Source organism: Thalia democratica, chromosome 1 (assembly GCF_965202585.1).
Source record: "Thalia democratica chromosome 1, ktThaDemo2.hap1.1, whole genome shotgun sequence".
NCBI lineage: Eukaryota > Metazoa > Chordata > Thaliacea > Salpida > Salpidae > Thalia > Thalia democratica.
The window spans coordinates 28,306,952-28,332,460 of NC_139165.1; positions in this window are offsets into that span (position 1 = coordinate 28,306,952).

Below are 25,509 nucleotides of genomic sequence, written 5' to 3' on the forward strand. Positions count from 1 at the left end.
TTTTCTCAACTCTGACACTAGAGGGTGCTGTTTTAAAACCGGGTTGCAAATAATACATCAGCCGATTGGCCTTATTCCGGCTTATTTAGTTGTTTTTAGCGTTCAATAGACTTTCTATAAATTATCTTAACACAATTAAAACGACAGCAATTTTCGTTTAAACATTTAAAAGTAACTGTTGTTTTAAGTATTTAGAAAGTTCTATACGTTATTTTTATACAGTTTTATTTTTTAATGAACAGTAATTTAAAATAGTAACTAACATGATATTTTCTTAAATTCTCAGGTTTGTTTGAAAAATATGAAAGTACATTTACTTCCTAACTAAAAAAATTTCGATAGTTTTTACAGGTTTATCATTTAACCAATCAGCTAACTTGATTGATTATAGCTATGGTAGATTTGTAACAAAAAAACTTTACTGTTGTCTTTCTATTTTAGACACGATTAACTAAAACATTGGCTAAAGTCTTGAGAGCCTAAGCCTGGACTTGTTTATGCCATAAGACAAGCTGAAGTTTTTCAATAAGGAAATTATAACTGACAAGTTGGCCATGTCTCATAATTTTTAATAATTAACACCCGTGATAAATTTTAACCTCGCTTTGAGGTTGTATTACTTTCGAAATAGTAAAACACCTCTTTTAGTTTAACTTTGTTAGTAAATGTTTATACATATTTGCGATGTGTTAAAACTGTTAATTAAATAAAATTTTGTAATATTTTTTAACAGTTAAAAACAAACAATATCTAGTTCTTCCTTTTTCAACAATATTATTGTTTATTGAACGACAAAAAACGCTTATAAAGTTTGGTCCGATGATCTGATGCATAAAAATCCTTTCAATTATCGAGTTATACACCAAAACTTCATGTCCAGGACAGACTATTAAACGTTTTCAGGGTCATTTCAAGCGAAATTGCGTTGCACGTAAGACTAATATTGTCAACATTTAAAAAGTACTAAGTCATTTTGCATATTTGACTTCTTACTAAAGACTAAAGCTAATGTATTTTTTATGCTTCTACATGGTACTTAAACACTGCTAGTTTTTTATTACTTATATTGCTTTTTTTGCATTTATAACTTTGCATTATTGTCAATATATTTCCAAAAAAAAACTACGAAGTGTTATTCTTCCACGATCATAATATTTTCAAACATGGTTAAAATTACTGCAGAAAAAATTAATTATTGTATGTTTTTTCATTAGGACACGGTTAAATACAATTACTAAATTATAACGTAAACTAAGTAGCAAAATGTATAACAAAACTGTTATGTCTAATTAAAAAATCAAATAAAAGATATATCAGGCTAGGTTTTGATTTAAATTGTATAACATTTTTATTAAGAATTAAAAAATGTTTATGATACTTATAGATAGTAAAAAAAATACAAACATTTTCCCCTTTCAAAAACTAATGTTTTTAGGGTCATTTCAAGCGAAATTGCGTAGCACGTAAGACTAGTATTGTCAGCTTTTTAAAAGTACCTATATCATTTAGCATTTATGCCATTTAATTAAAGACTAAAGCTAATTTATTTTTTATTTTTGTGCATGGTATCTACACAGTGCTAATCTGTTATTAATTTAAGTGCATGTTTTTTCTGGCAGTAATAGCTGTTTTGGTATTTGTTTTTATAACACAAATAAATATTTAAAGTTTTATTCGTCCACGGTCATATTTTTTTTTACTTTTGTTAAAATTACTGTAGAAAATGTTGACTATAATTTGTTTATATTTGGAAAGGTTTAAATACAATTAATAAATTACAACGCAAATTAAGTAAGAGAATGTTAAAAAACTGTGATATTTAGCGTAATAATGTATGCATATAATAATTGCAAGTTTAACAAAATAAAAAAATTAACAAATTTAATTTGTCTGAAAACTTCAGGTTTCAAGCTTGAAAATATAAACTTTTTTAAATATAAAGTCTCTAAATTAAAACAAACGCGTCATTTCATATTATTTTTTAATTAGTTACGTTGTATTTTTTAAACCCATGCGAGTTTTTAATTAAGGGTTGAAAAATAGCTGAAACATTATTTAAGTTGTTCTAAGTAATCTCTCAACTACTAAAATTTTTTAGACTAAACATACTAAAGTTAAAAATGTTGCACAAAAGAGGAAAGTAAACAAAAGTGCTTTAAAGCAATAAAGCAATTTCTGGTTGTATTGTACAATGGTAAACGTTTCTAGGTGGTGTATGGGTTATAATGACTTGATTTATGTTGTTGAACGTTGTAAAATAAAAACTCGCTAATCAACACATATGCAAAACAAAATCGTTTTTTTTCTTCATTTTTTTTATAAAATTGGTTCTGCTTAGTAATACAGTTTTTAACATGGATACAATAATTTTCATAGAAGAGACGTTTTTAGTTACATACAAGTTGGAATTGGTTGGTATTATAACAATTAACAAGTTAAGATCGCAAACTGACATTACATCGTTACTTTGGGTTTAAAAATGTTTTATCATTAAATTTTGTCGCTTCAACACTTTCTTAGTTGTTTTTTATATAAATAGTTATTGAGTAATAAGTTGACCTGAGCTAATTAAAACAAAAGCCTTGTTTCTTTATAATGCCAAGAAATTTATATAATATTCACAAGCTTTTAAACTTATTTTGAAAGACATTACTTAAATGGTACAATGAAAAGACTCAAACTGTACTTTAGTGATCTATTTAATTTAATTAAGTAAATATTATCATTATACTTAAACGACAAATTTTATTTTATCATTATAAATTTCGAAATGATATCTAAACTAAAGTAAATGTGCTAAGTGTTAATTTTAAAGGACAAGTAGAAAAAACAATTGCAGAAGTTTATAAAAATCAATTATCTAAAGTTGTTTTACTTAATATTTTTATAAAGATTTAAAACAATATACAGATAATATATTGTTTTTAAACAAATATTTTGACCTTAAGGATTTTAATTTGTAGAAGTAATTTTTATTTTTTTAAACAAATTACTAGTATTAAAAAAATGATAATTTTAACTTGATTTTATTTAATTCCATACTCTAAAGTAGTCACCAAACAATGCCAGCGTAGGCCTCGCTTGCTAGGTAAAGTCCCAAAGATGAATGATGAGCGCATTACTCGCTCAGTAGTTTTTCTGTACAACGAGGTGGTAGCAAACATATATAAAATAAACCAAAACTACGTCACAATGACGTTAACGGGCGTAAACTAATACTCGTTTTATTGTACAACGATAAAGAATTAAATGCGTTGAAAAAGGTGTTAATTTAAAGTGTTCAAAATTGATAAAGAATTTTAAACGAAGTTTTTATTTTATCTATAATGTATTTAATAGAACAACTTTACAAGTTTGTTCGAGTTAATAGAAAAAAAACTTGTAATGTATTTTTTGTTAAGGAAATCTGAAAATACTTAAAATAGCAGTGTTGATCATTAAAGCTTAACATTAAACTTTGTCTTTAAATCAGCGCAACACTTTAATCAGTTTACCTTAAAACTGTTTTTATAATATTTACATAATTTGCTTAGCTGTTGCTTTAAACTCTATTAGATGCAACTGACTTACTAGAAAGCCTTCTGCTACAGAATGTTTTATTCATACGATAATTCTGATTAGAGCTTCTAAATAGTTTCAACTTGTGAATCATTAAAAACATTAAATAATACCAATAAACTTTATAATTTTTTTGAATAGTTTCTTACGTTGTCACTCTTTGAAATTATTATTTCAGCCAGACACATTAAACTTATGAAGAAAATGACAAAATTATAGAAAAATTTTCATCAACCATTTCAAGTGAAAAATTCTAATAAACCAGGGACGACGTGTGGGAGAGAACATTGAAGCAGTAATAATGAAAAAATCAGTATTAAGTGTTTTAGTTTTATCCTTAAAGCTTTTAGTTTCCCTGCTAATGTTGTTTCTCTTAAGTATGAATATTTAGTGGTCGAAAACCATGGGATACAGAAACTATTCCTTTTTTTTGAAATAACTTTATACTACCATTAAGCAGATTATCAATTACAAAGATATAAAGAAATCTAAGGTTCTTTTATACATAAATCTACAATTGATATGAGTTGGTAATAAAAAAAAATTACAAGCAATTTTAATCGTTTCAGATAGTTAAAATAAATTGGTTAATTTAAAAGTTTTAAAGATTTTTTTCAAAAATTTATAGTACCTCTAAAATTATAAACATGTAGACCAAATTTATATCACAAAATAACCATATACAACAAAGCAAACACAGCAAGTTGAACAACAAAAAAAAAAGAAATTTCAAAAACGATAATATTTTTAGAAAAATAAATTAAACATCAAAAGGATGATTTGAAATGGGGGCATAGGGGTGCGAGCTCGTTTCTTAAAATTAACTATTTTTCTTTCGTTATATTTGGTAATTGCTGTTCTCAAAAACTGCAATGACGCCTATTTCTGATTTTTTGAGGATCGCATTGTGCATAGTAGTCCGTGAGATATTGCTGCAGTAAAGATTATTTTTCATTATATATGCAAAGTTTTTTGGGTAAATAAGTTACACTTGAAAATACGTTTTTACTTGTTTTATATCGTCTTTAGAACCACCTCATTGTGCTTATCAGTTGTGTTTTTATAGAAAATCTTATTGTAGCTTTAAACATTATTATCATTAAAAGGGCGTTGCGTGTTATTTTTGCAGCTGTAGTTTATCTTGGTTTACTTTACTAGCGACTTCCAACCATTGAATGAATTCAAACGTATTACACAGCCCAGAAACAACATATTCAGAGACCAAAAAAACTTCCAACCCCTATACTGCAATTCTGTCAAAACCAAAGTCGGTAAAGAATTCTTCTAGCTTGTTAATAAATATTTATCAAAAGGCTTTAAGCTACATTAGACATTCCGCATAAAAAATATCAAAATAATTATAGAAATATCTCGGAAGGCTCTTGGCTATAAATGATATTTAATAAAAAAGCTATCAAAGTCTTTTCAAGGTCTTATGCTAATGTAAAAAAAACTATCCGAACGCAAAAATAAAGCTAGGGTAACCCTTGTTCAGCTGCTAAACTCTGCAGCTGCAAAGATTTTTGGCTTGAAAGTTAGAAGACAAAGTAAAAAATGTTATTCAATTAATAACTAAGGTGATGTATTCAAAGAACTTTTACCTGGTAGATTTTAACAATCTTTAAAACTCACAAAAAAATTAAAACATTAAACAGAAAAATTTACATAGGTGTTGAACATTTTTACATTTTTTTATTATTGAACCACAATTTACTTCAGTAGTAATGTTTATACCAGTTAAATAACTACTAATGAAAAAATCCTATATTACCTATAAAGCTACTTAAAGTAAAACTATAAAAAATTGTTTAAATATAACAAAATATTACCGATTATTAAACAAGTATTACAATAAAATTTGATGATAGCTGCAAAAATAAAAAAATAAAAAAACATCTAAATCATTTTTTATTGATATTTGTTTAAAATGTGGAACTATATACAGAATTTCATGTACAAGTATTGCTAACATTAGTATATATAGTATAGGTAGAAAAATATAAAGAATAAAAAAGCAAGTACTATACTACAACCCCCGAATTAGCTCAACATTAAAAACCAAATTAGGAAAGAATTTCTAAAGTTAGTAGAATAAAACTTCTTTTAAAACGGACCTCTCATTAAAATCCTTAACAGAAACACAATCAAAATAAGTTACTCATGTATGCCCAACGTAGAATCCGAAACTAACAAATCAAATTTTAAAGTTTTAGAGGAAAGTAAAACCAAGGAGCAAAATGAAAGAATTTAGATTGCATAATTAAAACTTCATGCCCAGTGGAAGGCAAATGCCTTTCCATAAATGTTATGTACAAAGCTACGGTCAAAAATTTTAAATAAGATACAATAAGCATGTGCAAAGCTTAAAAAATAAAAATCTGAGAGAATTGACGAAACTGAGCTCTTTCATTTAGGCCGCCAAGTCCATCAAAGAGATGATCAAGAAAAACATCAAATGAAAAATAATGCTAAAAATTAATTAACGCAAACCGAGTAAAATTTTCTCTCTTTGCAATGTAGAAAGACTGGAAACAGCATTTGCTGAAATAAAATAATCCCTTAACTCCAGAACTGAGTAGAGGGATTTTCAGAGTACTCGCTTATCAGAGTACTCTTTTAAAAAAGTCAAAATCAAATTGGTTTGTTTTAAATACTAAGACTGTAGTCTACATTTTGTAAAATTAAATTCACATTCAAAAAGATAAGATATATGTTTTTGTATAAGTTTTATTAATTCATTTTAGTAGTTTTAATATTGCAGCTAAAAAAGAACTAATCAACTTTTTAAACAACAAAGTAGCATCTTTTTGTGTTGTTTCTATTTCATAACTAGATCATGATTCGGCAGTCTTTTTTAAGTGAAGGGCCAATATTCTCTCAGACAAGTTGACATGGGCTGTACTGTGGAGAAAACTTCGGCGGGGTGCAGTGAATTCATATAGTTGTAGTAATTATACTATTAAAACAGTGGACAAAAATGCGACAATAATTGATAATTAACAAATAAAAAACTTATTTATAATTTTATACTACAAATGGAACTAATTGCTTTAAAAAAGTATTTTTCTAATGAAAAGTACATAGTGGGTCTTTAAAAATTTTTTTTGTATATATATATATATATATATATATGTATATAAAATAAGGTTAATGTTTAAACGTAAACACTTTCAACTGAGCCCACTTGAAGGGCTTTTAAATAATTTATTCAAATGGCGATTTTAAAAATTCTGGAACATATGTTTCACAAAGCTTTAATTTTTCATAAAGCTTTGATCATCAGCCAGTTAAATTCAAAATACAAAGCACTGTACTAAACAAAGATACAAAAGTTATGCAAAAAAACAAAAAACAGTATGACGTAATATTGTACATTACAAATATTTAGTACAAAAATCGATCTACCTTCTAACTAATTAAACAACTAAAATTAACGAAAACAACAGTTAATTGTCTATAAAATGCTTCAAAATTTGTTGTGTTTTAAAAGAAGCTTTTTTATATGTCGACAAGACGATATAAATTCGCTTCGCTTATTTAAACAACCTTCCTTTTTTAACGCATACATAACGGCTGTTGATTCTTTTAAGCACAGCCTACAAACAGGGTTGTTACCATCTGCTATTGGCTGTGCTCTTTTTATCACCTCCCAAGTTAATTTAAAATCAATGTTTTTGCGCTTAAGGCCGCAAACATACTTCGAAAGCTCAGTTTCATTTTCGTATACACCACCTTTAAAGGATTTTTTATGGTTGGCATACCGAAATCTGAATTGAGTGGAGCATAGGCCGATGTAGAACTTCTTTTCAAGGTCAGAGTTAACTGACCTGTTTGTAAGCTGTGCTTAAAAGAATCAACAGCCGTTATGTATGCGTTAAAAAAGGAAGGTTGTTTAAATAAGCGAAGCGAATTTATATCGTCTTGTCGACATATAAAAAAGCTTCTTTTAAAACACAACAAATTTTGAAGCATTTTATAGTCAATTAACTGTTGTTTTCGTTAATTTTAGTTGTTTAATTAGTTAGAAGGTAGATCGATTTTTGTACTGAATATTTGTAATGTACAATATTACGTCATACTGTTTTTTGTTTTTTTGCATAACTTTTGTATCTTTGTTTAGTACAGTGCTTTGTATTTTGAATTTAACTGGCTGATGATCAAAGCTTTATGAAAAATTAAAGCTTTGTGAAACATATGTTCCAGAATTTTTAAAATCGCCATTTGAATAAATTATATATATATATATATATATATAAATATATCGATTAGCGAGTTTTTATCTTACGTCATTCAATAGTTTCACTGAAGCTGTTAAAAATCATACGCCAACTAAAAACTTATTTTAATTCACAACACAATAAAAAACTACAAAAATTGTTTATTTGTATGAAATACTACATTAATACTGGCTTCATTTGTTTACTTTCGTCTATTGATTATTGTTTTAACTTTTAAAGTCAAAAAATTTTACTAAAATTCTAAAAATAGTCTAAGACTTATTGAACCCTGATGTAAAATGTAGCAAACAGAATCAATCACAAAAAACTTAACTTTGCAAAATCAGAGTTTTGAATAATGAAAAGTCAGTTAGAAGGTAAGTTAAAAACAACTTATAAGTTTCAGCTATTTGTCAATATTTGATCAACAATTTGGATTATCTTGAAAATTCCTAAAAGAATTTATTAAACTATTTTCGTTGTTTCTTAAAATAATTTAAGCTAAATAACAGTTTAAATTTACCACTAAACGTATTAAAACTATAATTAAAGATTTAATTTATAAAGTAGTAAGGTTGAAGTATAACTTAAATTTCTATATCAGCCTTATCTTAAACATAATAATTGTTTATATAAAATATTAAATATTTATTGTTGTATAAGAAACTAACAAAAAAGTACCTTGCTACATTTTTAAGAATTCTTTTAAAATCAGGTGATTTTAGTTAAATGATGATACTCAGATACTCAGGGCGTCATGAGCAGTAGAGGAGCCACCAGGGGGGCCATGAGGTCATAGTGTGAAGATTAAATAAGGTAATCTGAAGTTGCCTTTAAAGAGCAAATAAAAAGGTCTTGGATGTTTACTATGGTATTTTTTGAGTGATCATGGTACAAAGTTGCAATAGCTTTTTTAATTTCTATAAAGGGGGCCATTTGAAAAAAAAGTTTGGTAAACCTTTGTGTCTACACAAGGAACCCATGTAAAATATCATTAGTGTTTTTTTTCAATATAAATAAAACACGTTGACACAAAATAAAACTAAATAAAGTTAATAACTTAAAGTTCAACTAGATTGAAATATAATGACAATAGTAAGGAGAAAAGCGGTGAGCTCTTATCAGTTTTTATATCATAAACTACAAAACATACAATTTATATTTCTTCTGTTACCTAAATTATTTCAAAATCTTTTATTTGTAAAGTAAATATTTCTTTGTCATTTTTTAAGATAACAGGTTGGCCAGTTTTTAATTCAAAAAAAGCTGTATTAGGCCAACTTTGCTTTTTTTTATCGTAATAAGTATTGTTTTACATTTGACAAAATAAACAAAAATTAGATTTTTAACAAAATTAGTAATAAAATAACAGGAATTTAAATTATATCATTGAAATCTCTTTCAAAGTCTAGCAAAATTTCCCTAGGACTATCAAAAATCTCAAAGCATTTCCTGTTTTCTTAAAATTAAACTGGCCTGGAACCTTTTGAGATTTTCGTAGGTTCTATAAGTAAAAAGATTTTGTTTCTTATTTAATATAACAGGGTTGCCAGCCACTCTTCAAGTCAAACTGTATTTTTCCAATTTTTTTTTATTATTAATGCTTAAAAATATTTTTTTTAGTTTAAAAAAAATCAATAAAAGCTAGGTTCTTTGACAAAATTAGTTGTAAAACAACAAAGCATTGAAATTAAATTATTTAAATTTTATTCAAAATCTAAGAAAAACTGCTTGAGATTATAAAAATCTTAAAAAAATCCCCAGGTTATTTCAAACTAAATTAGCCTGGTTTATCCTGAGATTAAATACATAAGATTTGAAATAGTCTGAGTATTCTTCAACATATTGATTAAAAAATAACAATGTATTTAAATTGAATCATTAAATCCTATTCAAAATTTAACAAAAATTCCCTGAGATTATCAGAATTCCGAAAACGTACCCGGGTTCTTTTTTTTAGTTTTTTCTACTACTTAATTTAATTATTTTATATACAAAAATGATTAAAGTTCCATGTTTTTTTCAGAAGTTTTCAGATTTCACCGAGCATTCTTACTTTTCCATTTAACAACAGATCTGCAAAATTTAAACTGTTTTTAGAAAAAGTTGTATGTGCTAGAGCCTTATACCTTATTTATCAAGTCTACAAAATACAGTATGGGCTCATTTGATTTTGTATAATTCAAAGAAATTCAAAATATAGTTGTATATACCGCTTGGAACATTTCTAAAATTTCAAGCTAGTTGTTTTAGAAAAAAATAAAAATAATAATTAAAGTAATTAAAAAAATATCTAAACAAAGTTTTCAATGAAATTATATATTTTGTAGTTATGAATTTTGTTTTATGAGCCATGATTTTAGACAAACTTCTTTACTGTGTGTACTAAGTAATATATAAATTTGAATTTTTTCGAACTGAACTTTCAATTTAGATCATTTGCTTATCATAATGTGTTTAACTTTGTGTTTTCATTTAAATTATGTTTGTATATATATATAATTTATCTTAAAGTTTTGAATATAAGTTTATTTTCTTTTTCTTTTTTTGTGTGTCCTGTTTAAGTGGCTCAGGTTTTGATGCCTGAGTCCAACATTGCACAATAAACAATATAATAATAATAATAATAATATTGAATAGTTATTACTAAAATAATAGAGATTTTTTATTCTTTTAAAAAATATATTTCAAGCTTACAAAAGGTCTATATTAAGAGCTAATGTTTACTATTGTAACAAAAATATTATTACCACATGCTGTTTTTCCTTAACTATTTTCACATATTATATATATGTTAAATAATTAAAAAAAGGAGGATAAATAGGTTTGAGTACAATTTTTTCTTTCTAAACACATAAGCAATTAAAATTATTATTTTCATCTGTTTGTCTGTAATGAACCTGCTGCGTTTACCTGCATTTCATATTTTGAAGATTTAATATGCAGTTTTCGTGAACAAAATGAGTTTACTTGGATTTGTGTAATCAAGCACAATATTGAAGTAATCTTTCTAGTTACATTTTTTTCTTTGATTGTAGTTGAAAAGACTTTAAAACTGAGATTTATACCTATATTGTTAACTTATAACTGCATAGAAATTTATTGTTGAATTTTTGACGAGCATGAACTTAGCTTGAGAGCGTTTTTTAGGAATTTTATTAAAATGCCCAAACTTAAGATCCAATTACTTTCCTTAGCTTAATGACTAATTGAATTTTTGTTTCTAGAGAACGGTCCTTTGTCTTTAGTTAAATAAAATGTAATAATTTTGGAGAAAAGGTTGTATAAAAAAAAAAAAAAGTTTAAATTGACCCCACTTAAAAGGTCAAACCCAAATTCAATGGATTTTTTAAAGTTAAAGACAAAGGACTGTTCTCTAGAATAAAAAACAGTTTTTAATTATTTATTAAGACTAGGAAAATAGTTGGGTTTTAAGTTTGACATTTTTCTAAAACTCCTAAAAAACGCTCTCAAGCTAAGTTTACGCTCGTGAATTTTTATGTTTTAAATTTTGAAACGTAAAAATTTTGTTAACAGATAATTTTTTTTCTAGTTTTTAACTAATATTTTAAATAAAATATATAAAACAATATTAATAATTACTAAGTATTTGTGGTGTGTTTATATGGTTAATTTATTTTAAACTAAGTACTCGGAGGCAAAGCGTTATCTGAAAATTTTTAAGTGTTCCTAAGTTTTGAAGTTGGTTGTAGTCTAAAATTTATTATACTAATGTCTAACTTATATAATAAGTATTTTTCCCTTTGATATATAAAAACATTGATGGAATATTTTTTTTTATTTAATGCCTTGGTTATAAGTTAAATGTGTGTATTTTATAGTTTAAAAAAATAGTTTTTTTCTTATGAAAATTCAAGCTAATTTATTTTTAAAATTGCATTTTGGTTTTGATAAAAGAATATTTAATCAAATTTTTTCCAAAATTCAAGTACTAGTTTTTAAGATTTGATTTTTTTTAATCATAATTCTTTTAGATTTCATATTTTTTTATTAAATATGATACCAAATAATTTAAATAAGAGTTACATTTATAAAAGGTCTTGCATTTACTACAGTAATAATTTTGTTTAAAACTCAGGATAGTTTTTGGTTGACCAGATTGATTTTTGCTTTTAGGAAAACTTTTTTGCAAACCTGCAATACTTAATTTTTTATATTATGATAAATGAAAGTTTTTTATATAATTTGATACTTACTTTATTTCTTGAGATATTTTTCATAAAAGCTATAACAACTTAATCAAAGTAAAGCTACTCCTGACCTTTAAATTTAAAAGATTGCCCTAGTCTTTTAAGTAAATACGAAATTCAGTCAACAAATTTTCTTTCTATACTAGAATTTTACATATAAGCTCTTAATAATTCATTTTAGACAAAAAGCATCTTTTAAAAGATCATGTTGAATGGTCATGTACTTAAGATATTTTTCTTAAAAAACACAGATTCAGGAGTTGGCATTACACAAACAAATACTACTCCTTTTTTTATATAAGGCAACTTATAACTTAATAATTGTTAATTAACGTTTCCTTAATTTTTTTTATGTTTAAAATTTAAACTCTTTCATTTAGATATAATTTTGTTTTTAAATCCAAAACTCAGTTAGTAAGTAAACATACCCTTACTGTAATAAGTTTATATTAAATTTATAAGGTTTTTGTTGGTTTTGAGAAACATATTTAATTTGGTAGTTGGACGAAAATATAAACTGTTAGTCTTAACTATCAAAATCAACAAATGACGATAGATAAATCAACGGCAAAATTAAAAGTAGACATTTAAGACATAAAATTCAGTATATAAAAGTATTCGAAACTTAATTTAATTACAATAAGTACTATTTTTTCATAAAAAATCTAAAGTAAACTAAGATAATAAAAATACTAATAGTATTATTTTCTATTAAACAGAGAAGTGGTTCCCAATGTCTCAAATAGCTAACAAATTAATTAATATTAAATTCCTTAAGTCTCAAATTAATAAGAAATTAATAAATAATAAAACAATTATAATGCGATTCGAACTATATTTTTCATACAAGATCTTTAGAAACGGACTTTTCTACCTAGGTTCAACAACAAATGAAGTTACAAATTGCTAGCCTACAAGGTAGTAAATTATAGACTGAGGTACCGCTATGTTAAAAAATTGAAATATTCAAACTAATATACAATTCAAACTAATAATAACTTGTGTGAAAACAAAAACTGCGTGTCGATTCTGTTAAGTTTAGTTTTAAAATTATGTTATCTATAAATTGAAATTTGAGTTACTAATACTAAGCAGAACCAATCCCATAAAAAAAAGATGAAAAAAATGTATATTTAATTAAGTATTTTTGACTAGCGAGTTTATCTTTTTTATGTTTAACGATATCAATAAAGTCATTATAACCGATACACCACCTAGAAACGTTTATTATTTTATAATTAGAAAAATAGCTTTAACGAAATTCTTTATTAATATGAAGCATTAAAATGCTTTATAACATATTTTTTTACTTTCCTCCGTTGTGTAAACATTTTTTACGTTTAGTCAGAAAAGTTTTAGTAATTCAGAGATTAGTTAGAAAAACTTATATAGTTATTCAGCTATAACAAATTCGCAGAGCTTTCAAAACTACAACGTAAATAAATTAAAAATAATATGAAGTAACACAATGATTTCCATTTAAAAACTTTAAAAAACTTTAATATTTTGAAGTTTGATACCCGAAGTACTCAGAAAAATTAAATTTGATTTTAGTTTAATTGAACTTACTATATGCATACATTATTACGTTAAATGTTACAATTTTGTTACATTTTCTTACTTAATTAGAGGTGTAATTTATCTAGTGTATTTAAACGTGTTCTTATAAAAACAAATCCTTATCAACTTTTAGTAATTTTAACCATTGTTAAAACTTTAAGACCGTGTACAAATAAAATTTTGAATATTTATTTGTGTTTAAAAAATATTTACAAAAACAGCAGTAATTACCAAAATAAACATACACTATAAGTAATAACAATTTAGCACTTTTTAGGTACCATGTACAAGCATAAAAAATAAATTAGCTTTAGTCATTATTAACATAACATAAATGCTAGTTGACATAGGTTCTTTTCAAAAGCTGACAATATTAGTATTACGTGCAACGCAATTTTGCTTGAAATTACCCTGAAAAACGTTTGTTGTTAAAAAGGGAAGATTTTTGTGTCTTTTACTATTTAGGGTATTACAAATATTATAAATTCTGTATTAAAAAGTTTATACAGTCTAAATCGAAAACTAGCCTGATTTATCTTATAATTGGATTAGTTTCCTTTACAAAACTAATCGTATGCATATTGACACTTCTAAGACAACTCATATATATATACACGAGCTATTACTAACAAAATTAAATTAAAAGAGGCGTTTTAGTATTTCGATAGAAATACAACCTCCAAGCAATGTTAAAACTCATCACGGGTGTTATTTAATAAGACTAATGAGACTTGGCGAACTTGTCAGATAAAAACTTTTTATTAAAATATTTGAGCTTGTATCACCGCACACGAAAGTCCAGGCGTAGGATGTGTAGACTTTCGCTACTGTTTTTGTTGATCGCCTCAACTATAGAAAGACAGCAGTGCGAATTTTTTTCGCCCAAATCTACTGAGAGCTAAAATTAGTCAAGTAAGCCGATTGGTGTTATGATAAACCTATAAAAAGTTTCAAAAACTTGTTTATTGAGAAGTAAAATAACGATTTTATCTTTTTGAAACAAACCTGTGATTTTAATTAGATATCATGCTAGTTACCATTCTAAATATTTATTTGTTTAAAAAACTGTATAAAAAAGTGTATGGGATTTTCCGTAATAGTAAAAAATAGTAACTTTTATGTGTTTAAATGAAAGTGCTATTGTTTAAAATATAAAAAGATAATTTATTTGAAGTCTATTGAACGCTGAAAACAACTAAATAAGCCGGAATGAGGCCGATTGGACGTTTCATGATTTGCATTCTGGTTCTAAAACAGCACCCTCTGGTGTCGGAGTTGGGAAAAGTTTCCCCATCCACGCCTTTGCCGTCGCTCACCACGAAGACAAACGACAGCTTTTCGACTTGTCCTTTCGTGACGCAGTGGCTTGTTCCTTTCGAAAGTTGCCAGTCCAAGCTGGTGGACGCGTAGCAGGAGCAGCGACCGGTTCTACACTCGCACTGATCCAAAAAATCTTCGTGTTTCGCCGGGTATCCTCTCACCAGAACATTCACCACCTTGTCTGCCTTGACTCCTTGCAGGTAAAGCAATCCTCCGCGTATCTGTTCATATACGTCGACTGGGTTGATCCTGAAAATTTGCAGGATTGCCGCTTTCGGGCTCATTTCGGTCATATACCCGTGCACAAACTGGTGATCTTGATCTGAAGTTTGCAGCAGCTCCGCTTTGTACTTGGCGTAATCGTTAGTTTCCGAGATGCTGCTCGTTTCAAACGACAGTTGCCGCATGAAAGAGTTCACTTTGCGTTCAAACTGATGCTTTGTATATTCTACTTTTGCCCGCTGATTGGCGCGTATTTCTTTTTCAAACTCGGCAACAAAGGTGTTCATAGAGCAGTCTTCGGAATTGACAGGACTGTTTTCGGTCAACGTGTCTTTTGGCGAATCTGAAATTGGCAGGTTTTTCGAAAAATTGGTCAGGCATAGTTCGCTGTACAAAATGTGTTTCGCAAGCTCGCGTGCGCTTTGTTTTATTTCGATTTCTATCAGGTACGCTAGAGTTACTAGGTCATGGTGAGCCACGGCTATTTTTTTTTCGTCACTTACAACTTGAAACGTGCCCGAAAGAATTTTGTTTCCGTCGCTGTCGAACTTGCTAGCTGAAGAATCTTGGAATTCAACTTGTTTGTCGGAATATAATTTTCCATCGTAAACTTTTAAAACGGGCTCGTAACTAAAACTGGAGTCATGACTTTGATACGACGATTTTATAAACGCAGTTGAAGTTGTCTTCTTACCGAATAAGTTTTCACGATTTCTAACAGACTGGTCATCTTTACACTCTCCACAAAGACAACCTGAACTTGTCAGCTTATCTTTCACTTTGCTAACAAACAAGTACGTCAAGTCTTTTGCGTTCCCATCGTCTTCCGCGTAGTTTTGACCGTAAAGTTGAGCAACTTCAAAGCTGTTTGTCAAATAAATGCCGGGACCCAGTCTACCGGAAGACGAAGGTCTCAGTCCTTCTTTCAAGATTCCCTCGACGTTGCTCCTTTTGGTGCCGTGCAGAAGCAGCAAGCTCGGACATCTGCATCGTTCCACATTTGATTTGATCCTGTGAATCCTGATAGCGACGTTTTTGTTCGAGTACTTTTTCAATTTGTTCATTTCACCGCTCAAACCGAGCGATCCTCTCAACAAAACGTTATCCGGATCGTCGTTTTCCAACAACTGAATTTCGTGCTTGGAATCATTGGAAAGAGAACTTCTTAAAGCCGAATTGTTGCATTTAAATAACTCCACAACTTCTTCAACCAATTCTTCTTTTTCCGCTTCGAATAGTTTGCCTATTTTTGCGATTTCAGTTTTCGTCTTTTGCTTTTCTTCTTTGCAAAGATGGCGCAAATAGTTCTGAGGACCAGGAAACAGTGAGATTGTCTGATTTAAATAATCTTTGTTTGAGTACATGATATATTTACTAAATAATCTATAAAAATTCTAAATTTAAAAAATAAATCATTTCTTTTTCTTAAATTGAATGATTAAAACTATTTAAATTCAGTCAAAGTATTTTAAAATAAAGTATATTGGTTTATCGCAGATTTTTTAACCAAGTAAGTAGTTATTGTTCAGACAATGCTATCCATGCATATTTTTTGTATATTTTTGTTATTGAACAATAAAAAAAGGCTCAAAAGGTTTGATCTAAGGAACTAATGTAATTAAAAGCCTTCCGGTTATCGAGTTGTACACCATATGCTTTTAAAATTATTTCTGAGCAACAAATGTTAAATATTTTTAATTTAAACTTTTAAACCTTTATAAATAAAACAATAAATATAATGAATATTAAAAAAAGAAAGGAAAGTTAAGTTAGTTTTAAGTTTACTTAAAATATTTTCATTCACGATGTACTCAAAAACTTATCTAACAACAAAAAACTTCAATACAGTTTAAGCTTAAACCTCAAAAAAAAATTAGAAGAGTATATTTAGAACATTACAATTTAAATATTAAGCTAAAATAAATTGATAAAACGAAATAAACAGTATTTATAGCAAACACGGAAATAATTAGAAAAGTGGTCACACTAACTTTATTGTAATACTCTTAAAGAATTTTAGTTGGAGTATTATCAGTATTTTAGCTAGAAATTACCTTTCTTTTTTGATTTGATAATTAGATTAAAACACTTAAAATAGTTTATATTTGTCTCGTCCTGGACAAGACGTTCAAATGTATCCGTGGAGTGCGATTCCATAACCGAAAGGTTTTTTGTGCACCAGGTCCTAAGACCAAAAATCGTAAGGGGTTTTACTTATTGTTTAATAAACGATATTTATTTGAATAAAAAAAAATATACCTTTTTAAAAAAGTTAAACCAACCATATATATAATGTTTATTGTACGACAAATGTTAGGTCCTAAGACCTTGTGCACAAAATAATTTCTTGGTTCATAAACTTAATTTAGTCTTTATAGATTAAAAAATAAAAATAAATACTGTAGCATCAGACACTACGCATTTAAGGAAAAAATAAAAATCCTTCGGTTAAAAATAATTTTTAAGCCTAAAAATGTACTTAAAAGAAGCAGAAACTATTTGAAGACATATAAAGTAAAAGTATAAACTTTTATGTTTTTTAAGAAAATAGATTAACTTATTATAAATTTTCGTTAACAATACTTTCAGCTTACAATCTATTTGTTAAATTAACTCACTGTTAGAAGGTACATCTGTAACTTAGTAACCTCTAACACAAAGTTTTTACATGAGAATACTAAAAAAATAAATAAATAGAAGGTTCTTAATATTCTGAAGTTATTTCAAAGTAGTATTTCTAACCAATTATGTTAAGAATAACCAAATAGAAAATGCTGCAGCTAAGACTTAACTACTGCTATTTTAACAAAATAAATAAAATTTTATTTGACAAGTATTAATAACTTCTTAAACAATAGTAAATCGACGAGTAGCAATAATCACTTATGATCCAGTAGCCTACAAGGAGTTGTATGTATGGTTTTAGTGTGTTATAGGGTTGCCACAGATCAAGCTGAGAAAAATTTCCTGACTTTTCTAAATCAAATTTTAATTTAAACTTTTTCGAAAATACATAATCTAACACTTTAAACTATATGAAGCTTTTAATCTTATTTTGATACTTGTAAAAACAACAGTTTTTTTTGAACAACTCAATCATCAAACTTCCATTACATGACTTGAACCATCTGTGTATGATTGATGTGTTCGAATAAACAGCTCTATCACCAATATACTTGTGTTATTATCTTAAAAACACAGCATGTTTGAAAAAAGACATAATATTTTAGCTTTTTATAACATATATAATTAAGTAACGGTAAAAAAAAATTCAAATTTTATATCTGTTGGATAAATATTTCCTTTTATCAGTTAGCATTTAGTTTTTAAGAAAAAAAATCTACTTTTTTTATATTAAAAACTTAAGTTATTCTTAAAAAAATACAAATATGTAAACTGAATTTTGGCGTATACCTCTCTTATAACTTATTTTACAAATTTAAACAACTTAAAAAAATATAAAGAGCTAAAGTATACACATTAAGTTATTACATAAAATACTAAATTAACTGCTTAATTATAAATAACTCAATTGTTTAATTGAAGAAAAAACGATTTGATTCTAATATAATGCTATATTTACTTTTGTGTATATATCACAGTTTTACTTCAGAATTGTTCTTTGCTACAGATCATCAATATCAAAAAGCTTAAAAGAACTGCTTGTTCAGTTTGTTTAAAAGAAATTTCTGCAATTTTATAAAGGATATTTTATTTATTTCTACCAAATGAAGACAATGAAAACTAAATAATTTTCTTAAGTTCTAAAAAATTTTGCAAGTTTTTTCTGTATTTGAAGGATTCAAATTATTATTTAACCATTTGAAGGCTTTGTAAAATAAAGAATTTTGTAAATTTAACCTGACAAAATCTGACTTTTTTTACTATTTTTGTTAATTTTCCTGTCTATTTTTTAAGACCCCCTATTTTTTGGGGGTCTTTTTTGTTTTTCCTTATTTCTTGACCTTAAAGCAACCCTGTCAAAAGCTTTTCAAGGTTTTCAAAATTTACTCCAAGTTTGTAATAGTACAAATTTTGGGTCTATTATTAGTTTAAAGTTAAGTTTAAGGTAAGAAACTGTTTTAAATAATATAAAAATATTGATAATATAATGTAGAGCTAATTTAAATGTATTTCTAAACACAAAAAAAATCTTGATGATGATAGAAATCTTTTTATCTTTTTGATAAATTTTTTGAGTCAAATTGAAACTTTGCTACTTTGTTATGATAAAATTGTAAAAATTCCACATATTTTCAGTGATTATTGTTCAAAATTCCAGGTTTATTTCAAAATTTCTCAAATTCAAGGTTTCCAGGTAAAACGGCAACCCTGACTTACAGCATAACTAAAGTATATAGATAACATCATTTACATAACTAAAACCTACAAAAAAATACCTAGGGCTACTCTAAATAAAATTAGGCATGTCATGAATGAACATATCTTTACAGTGAACAGAAACAAACACTTACAAACAAGTATAAAAATTAACAACTTTAGAAAATAACTTTAAATGGAATAGAAGATATAACTTAAATCAAATCTATAACGATTATATCTAAAAGTGTATATATTAAATTGAAAACTATTTAATGTATAAAAAAAACAATAATATTTAATAAACAATTACTTTGATTAACTAAAGACAAATTTTTATTTCAACAAAGTTTTGCAGCAGTAAGGGTGTCTATAATGATTTTCTTTATAACAAATTAATATTAAAACTATTGTATGACTATTGTATGCTAATGCAAACTTGCATCAGTAAAACACGTGACCTTGCAAGCTTTCTCTTAAACGCTTGGATGAACAAGAGCTTTAAGGCCATAGGGGGGGGGGGGGGGGGGTATACCATGTTTTTTACAAATTGATCTTATTTTATAGAGTTTTTTCTAAGCTTCAAGATGCTTTTTATTGTTTAAAAAAATTCAAATTATTTTTGAGATATGACCAGTCAAAGTTGAGCCGCATTATAGGTTCCCTATGGGAAGGGAAAACTAAAACAGCAAAAAAAGACTATTTCATTTAAAATCTATCTACTCCTACATTTTTCAAGCAATCTTCTTCAATATTTAACAGTCTAATCTTTATATTAAAACAAAAAACGTTATTTCGGAATTAAAAAAAAGTTTTGTAAAAATATTTAAAAAAAAAAAAAAAATATTTTTTTATTTTTTTGATTAATTTTTTTTTTTTAAATTAATAAAATTCTAAAGTAACATTTTTTCCTTTTATTATAAGGAACATATCCTGAAAGTTTGAAGAAGATTGCTTGAAAAATGAAGGAAAAGATAGATTTTTAGTGAATTTTTAAATTTCCGAGAAAATTGACCCCGAAACATTTGCGGTCTATACGTTTATATTAGAAAATACTTAGAAAAAATTAAATATCTAAAAAGTTAAATGATATTTTTGAATTCTATAAAAACTGGCTTATAGGTTGTACTTCAAGCTTTCATATAAAAGCCAAAGTTAGTTTTAGTAAAAAAAAATGTTGGACCCACCCCCCTATAGCCTTAACCTGAAAACTAATCTGTAAATTTACACTGTTATCAAATGCAGTTTTATTTCCTCTTCCACTTCCTCTTCTAATTTTGAAAGAGAATCTTCACCCCACTTCATCTCTGCCTTTTTGTTGGAAAATATACATTACTCTTCATAAAAAAAAAGAAAAAAAAAATTACATAATAAAATATAACTTGGTCTCAATACTAATACTAATGTTGTTCAAAAATTTTTTACGTATACTAAATTTAAAAAATCAACTAATCTTAAATTCTGAAAAGTTTTTTATATATAATATTAATAATTTTTTTTTTGTTTTAACCAGAAACACTAATCTTTTCACTTAAACTTTTCATTTTAGTTTCAAAAATAATATCAAATATGTGTTACAACCTACTATAAAGATTGCACCATTTGAAACGGATAAGTTTAGAAAATACAAAGAAACACTTAAATGTCGTGCTAATCCCTTTAGTAGTGACTTACTAAAAATTTCTATAATCTCAAGGTGTTACTGGTCTTTGCTGTCTTAATAATTAATAAGTATTGTTGTTTTTACTATGATATTTAGATTTTAGTACTTTACTTAATCTAATATGACTCACTTTGACTTAAAGTTGGTCACCATTTTTTTGATATTACTTGTAACTTATATATTGTCAATACTCGTGTTAATTGATTAGACTTCAACTTTGTGATTTCTATTTTAACTTTTTTATTTTGCAAGTTCTATAGTGACTTATGGTATAAAAGTATTTCAGTTCTTTTTTGATTCTGTTGACTTAAAATTTATCAGTTCTTTTTTGACTCTCCCTCTATTGTTTCTAGTTAAGGTCAAATTTTAAAAGGTTTTGAAAAACAGCAAAAGGAAAATGTAAGTGTTGCATCTTAAACAAAAGATGTAAAATTTACTGCAAAATTTATCTAAATCAGGTTTTCCCGAATTTTTTGTCAAAATGCCCCCTGTTTTAGAAATTAAAAAACATGTGGCAATTTCTATCAATGTTTTTTTAAATGTTAGCATCAAAAATGCCTTTTTTTGGTCATCATCTAAATTATCTAGGGTAGATTTCAATCCAAAGCCTTCGAGTCCAAAACTTTTTTTTTATAATATCTAGTATAAGTTTCGAAACTACCTTTAAAGTCGCCTAAGATTTTTTTTTACTTCTTCATAATTTAAATCCAAATTATCTAGTGTAAGTTTCAATTATTGCCTTGGAGCCCCTTTACTGCTTCTAAAAATATTTAAAATAAATGACCATTTAACTTGATGTTCTAAAATTAATTTTTGTCTCTAAAGAAATATAATAGCAAAGATGTAAAATTCCAGTATATAAGGGTATTTGTTGACTGAATTTCATACTTAGATAAAACACTAAGCATTTTTTTTAGATCAGAGTCAGAAATTGCTTTAATTTTATTAATCTTGCTTGAACGGACTTTATTTACTTTGGATAATAAGGTTGTCATAGTTTTTATTAAAAACATGTCAATAAATGAAGTAAGTATTTAATTATACAATTATAAACTTCTTTATCAAAATACAACAGATTTAAGTATTGCAGGTTGGCCACAAAGTTTGACTTTGAGAAAAAAAAATCAGCCTGGTCAACCCAAAAGTAGCCTGAGTTTTAAATATAATTCACACTGCAGTACATAGATCCAAGATCTAAAATTAATGTAAATCTTATTTAAATCCATTGCTATCATAACAAATTAAATAAAAGACTAATATCTAAAAGAATAATAGTTCTTAAAATATTTAAATCATAAAAGCCTGCATGAGAATTTTGGAAAAATTTAAACTAAATCAATTTTTTTCAATTACAAAAGCTATTCTAAAACAAATATAAGTTAGATAGAGTTTAATAAACTTTATAAAAAAAATAATTACTTAGTATTTGAGGTGTGTTTAGATGGTTCATTTATTTTAAACTAAGTACTCGGAGGCAAAAAGTTAAGAAAATTTTTAAGTCTTTCTAAGTTCGAAGTTGGTTGTACAAAGTTCTAGTCTTAAATTTATTAAACTAGTGTCTACCTTAATGTACTAAATATTTTTTCCTTTCATTATATAAAAACATTGAAGGAATTTTTTTTTTTATTTGTTGAATATAAGTTAAATGTGTGTATTTTATAGTTTAAAAATTACTTTTTAACTTTAGTGAAAACTAAGGCTAATTTAGTTATGTTTTGAAATTGTTATTGTTTTTAATAAAAAATAGTTTAATTTGAATTTTTCAAAATCTAATGCTAGCTTTTATGACTTGATTTTTTTTAAATTATAATTCTTTTAGATTTTATATTTTTTTTTATTAAACATGATACTAAAGGATTTAATAAAGAGTTAATTTACTTAAGATCTTAAATCTCTGTACTTTAGTGTTGATTTTGTTTAAAACTCAGGCTAGTTTTTGGTTGACTAGTCTGATTTTTTTGCTTAAAGAAAAACTTTTTGGAAAACCTTCAATACTTAACTCTGTTGGCATATGATAAATGAAGGTTTTTTATATAATTAGAAATTTACTTCATTTCTTGAGATATTTTAACAATAACAATATATAACAAATGACAATCGATAGATCAACAGAAAAATAAAAAGTAGAGATATAAGGTTTAAAAATCAGTATGTAAAAATATTTGAAACTTATTTGGCTTCAAAAAATACTTTTTTTTTATTAAAAAATCTTAAATAAACTTAGAAAATAAAAATACTAAATGTATTATTCCTAAAGTATTAAATAGATAACAAATACTTTATAAATAAATTGCCAAAGTTTAAAAAGATAACAAAAGTATAAATAATAAACTCCTAAAGTCTCAAATTTATAATAAATTAATTAATAAAAAATAACTATAGTGAAATTCGAACTATATTTATCATACAAGGTCTTCAAAAACATTCTTTTTCTACCTAGGTTCAACAATAAATGAAATTACAAATTGCTAGCCTACAAGTTAGTGAATTATAGACTGAGATGCTGTTATGTTAAAAATATTTAAAACTTTTATGAAAGTTACAGGTTGAACTTCAAAATTATTTATTAAATTGTTATTATTAATGTGTAACACGATATCCAATTGCATTTGATAACTGTTTAAATTTAATGAAAAATTTTAAGTTAAAGCTTTTGTTCATCCAAGCATTTAAGAGAAAGCTGACAAGGTCACGCGTTTTACTTATGCAAGTTTGGATTTGAATACTGCAGCCAAATAAAGATACTCATTAGTTGTCGAAGATATTTTTTTTTCATCTTGCTGCTGCTAATACGTTGTTCAAATAAACATTTTTTTTGTTGTTTAATGCAAAGTTCTTTTGTAAACGATGCTATTTCTTATAAGCAGTTTTTAAGTTAAAATTCAAAGTAAATATTTTTCAATTTAATTTATACAATTAAATATAAACTATGAAATACGGTTTTATTTTTTTGTATATTTCCTAGTGTTTGCTATTGTTCTTTTCATTATTTTCTATGATAAATGATTCAAATTAGTTTCAGAATATTTCAACCTTTTTTTTTTAGTATGCCTATGCAAAAATTTTGTAATAGAATTACTGAGTTATAGAGATGGGTAACAGCCTATCAAACTGAACACGTGGCTTTTCGAGCTTTCTCTTAAACGCTTGCATAAATAAGATTTTAAACTTAAAATTTTCTATAAATTTAAAACGCTCGAGTTAAAGTTCTTGTTCATCCAAGCGTTTAAGTGAAAGCTCGCGCTATATATAAATACTCATCAGCTGGAGAGGAGATCATTTTAGCCACGGCTTGCTGCAGTAAACATGTAATTACAGAATAAACATTTATACTTCTTAATGTTTTTTTTTGTGAGTTTTTTGTTTAAGAATGTTTTCTTTCCATAAGTAAATTTTATAATTTTAAGTTCAAACAGTTTTTTCTTACTCTCTAGTTATAGTTTTCTAAAGGTATAAATTTTATTAATTATATTTGTTATTGATGGTTTTAATAATATGGAAATAGGTTCTTAAAATATAAGGTCTTTTATATTGTACATGGTCCTTATACTTGCTAGTTTTTGCAACTTTTCTTTTCTACTATATGTTCCTATATTGTCATGGCTAGTTTCATATAGAGTGCCTAATCAAGTATTTTTAGTATCATTGTTAGTGGGGTAATATATTTTTTTTATGGGTGTAGTATAAGTTTAAAGTATACTTTAACCTTACGACTGTCTTAAGTAACCCACACAACATTTCGACCACATTTGGCGTCCTTCAGGTAAAGAATCACCAGTCTTTTAGGTGTTAGTTACACCTATAGAGTATTTTTTCAAAACATGTTTTACTTGTATATTACTTTTTATTTTAAGGCAGTATTTGTCACAATTTTGTATGACTTTTTTTTTGTTTGCCATTTTAGTTTTATAGTGCATTTTACTTGTTAGTAAACGAAGATAAATCTTACAGTAAAACCTGTTTTTTTTTAAAGAAGCAATACTACACATCTTTTTTCTACCCTTTAAAAAAAGCCCTTGAGATAAAACCATAACCAGAAAGAACTAAAACTAACAGGCAATAGAGGGTTACACCAGAAAAAGTATCATAGGGGTATTAAATAATAACAGAAAGTTGGTTACTAACTTTAAACTAACAAAGTCAAAATAAAACTGACAAAACTTAGCCAACAAGTCAAACTAAAACTGATAAATTTTAAATCCTACAAATAAAATTACACCTGACAAATTTTTAGTCCGGAAAGTTAAAATATAACTAATAGAATATAAGTTCAAATAACTTTAAGAATACTGACAATGTATAAGTACAAACAACTCAAAAAAAGGTTATAACCAACTATAGTCAAAGTGAGTCATATAAAGTTTATGTAAGGCTTTTAAACCTTTGAATTTATTAGTAACTAAGACAGCAAAGACCAGTAACATGCTGAAAATTTTAT